Consider the following 2,592-nt stretch of genomic DNA (forward strand, 5'->3'; position numbering starts at 1 on the left):
AACACTGAATTATAAGAGTAAATAATAACATTAACAATGTCTGAATTATAGCATTTATTTACTCAACAACTTTCCTTGAAATTTGAATAAAAAGTCAAAGAAACCTTTAATCATTTCCCTTCCCATATTTTTGAAACTCTAAAGCACTTCAAAAGTTTATATCAGATTACAAATTCAGGTACATGCACAATTAGCCTCAGCATTAATGCCAATGAAGCACAGAAGAATGTGGGTTAACAGTAGATGTGCCAGACTCTTCTTTATTGATTTTCATGCAGTTTCAGGTTGGAATTAACAGAATTCTTCTCAGAAATGAACACTTCTCAGTGCAGAGAGCAGTAACAGCTTTGGTTTTGGTGGTACATAAACATTTGTTGTTTATATTTGAATCCTGTAGAGTCCTATCAATGAGGAAAAAATGGGGAAACTGATTCTGATGAACAAATACAAGTCATCATTTTAGTAGATAAACTACCCTACTCAATAAGAAAGTTACATATTAAGCTACTTCTGTTTCCTTATTCATTAGATAAACATGTGCTCTATCCAATTAAGCAGGATCATATATCAAAGCCCAGAAATACAGAAAAAAGGAAAATTTCCTCTGGACCTCATGATGTTCACACACAAGAGGTAACAGATTCTTAGGGCAGAGAAGTGGGATTTCTAAATCAGACCAAGAGAAAAAGAGTTTGTCAGGGAAGACTATCTGGTTGCAGAGACACTTAGGATGAATCTTGAAGAGGGAGAGTAGTTTTTCTTTGTGAAGTGGAACCATATCAATCTGCTTTCCATTACAGGAGTACAGTCTGCTCTGAAAAATTCTTTCCCCCAGCCAATAACTAACTATATGTAAACTGTTAGTAAATTGAGTTAACAAACTGATATGAATAAATAAAGATTTCAAGTGTGTCTTGTATACCTACAAAACATAATTCATAGAAGAGTGAGTCATCATCTCACATCCAAAGGCTGACAATTACTATCTGATATTATCTGATCCAATGGAAATTAGATACCAAAGATTTAATAGAGTCCTAAGAATAAAGAACCCTATTTGTGACTAAATCCTTCCTTCGATTTTAAACAACAAAAGATTTCTGATTAATTGACTATCAAACTTTTTTTATATTCTATTGTTGCTGTTTGTTGTTGTTGTTGTTTGGTGCCATCAAGTTGGTACCAACTCATAGTGACCCTATGCACAGTATAACGAAACACTGCCTGATCCTGGGCCAACCTCACTACTGTTGCCATGCTTGAGTCCATCGATTCTGTGGAAATCATCGGACAATCTCTTTTGATATCTCATGAGAGTAAAGTTTTACTAAAGGTAATACAGAAATGGCTGCAAGCATACATTGACAGAGAAATTCCAGAGGTTCAAGCCGGATTCATAAGAGGCTTTGAAACGAGGGATAGCATTGCTGATGTCCGATGGATCTTGTCTGAAAGCAGAGAATATCAGAAAGATGTTCACCTTTGCTTTATTGACTATGCAAAGGCTTTCGATTGTGTGGATATTGACAAGCTATGAGCAGCATTGTGAAGTATGAGTATTCTGGAACACTTAATTGTGCTCATGAGGAATCTTTATATGGACCAAGAGGCAGTTGTTCATACAGAACCTGGGAACACTGAATGGTTTAAAATTAAGAAAGGTGTGCAACAAGGTTGTATTCTTTCACCGTACTTATTCAACCTGTATGCTGAGCAAATAATCTGAGAAGCTGAGTTATATGAAGAAAAATGTGGCATCAGGATTGGAGGATGCCTCATTAACAACCTGTGATATGCAGATGATACAACCTTGCTTGCTGAAAATGAAGAGGACTTAAAGCATTATTGCTGTTAGTTGCTGTTAAGTTGGTTGAAAAGCCTAGTGACTATATGCATAACAGATCAAAAGACTACTCTATCTTGCACCATCCTCACAATTGTTTTGTTTGAATCATTGTTGCTGTTAATTCATCTGATTTGAGGGCCTTCCTTCTTTTCACTGACCCTCCACATTTCCAGGAGTCCCGGTAAGGCATTGTAGGATAAACAATGGACTGCAAAGTCAGGTTGAATTGCAAGGCCCATGGTTCAAACTCATCAATCACTTCTCAGAAACCCTATACAGGGTCACTGTGAGTCAGAACCTACTTGACAGCACTTAACAATAATAACCTCTTTACCAAGCATGAAGTCTTACTCCAATGACTGGACCCTCCTAACAACATGTCTAAACTACTAGAGACAAAGTTTTATCACACTCGATTTTAAGCAGCTCCCTGGGTGTACTTCTTTAAAGACTGAATTTTTTGTACTTCTGGTAGTCCATGATACTTTCAATATTCTTCTCCAAAACCATAATTCAAAGGAATTGATTCTTTTACAGTCTTAATTATTCTTTGTCTGACATGCACATGCATACAAGGCTGTAAAAAATACCATGACTTGAGTCAAGTGCATTTTAGTCATCAAACTGACTTTGGTATACATAACATCTCAATGTAAAGAAAACACAAATCATCACCACATCATCCCACATCCAAAGGATGACAACAGAGAAAAGATTGAAGTTGTCAAGGACTTCATTCTTCTTGA

The sequence above is a fragment of the Chrysochloris asiatica genome, unplaced genomic scaffold, assembly GCF_000296735.1.
Source record: "Chrysochloris asiatica unplaced genomic scaffold, ChrAsi1.0 scaffold00525, whole genome shotgun sequence".
NCBI lineage: Eukaryota > Metazoa > Chordata > Mammalia > Afrosoricida > Chrysochloridae > Chrysochloris > Chrysochloris asiatica.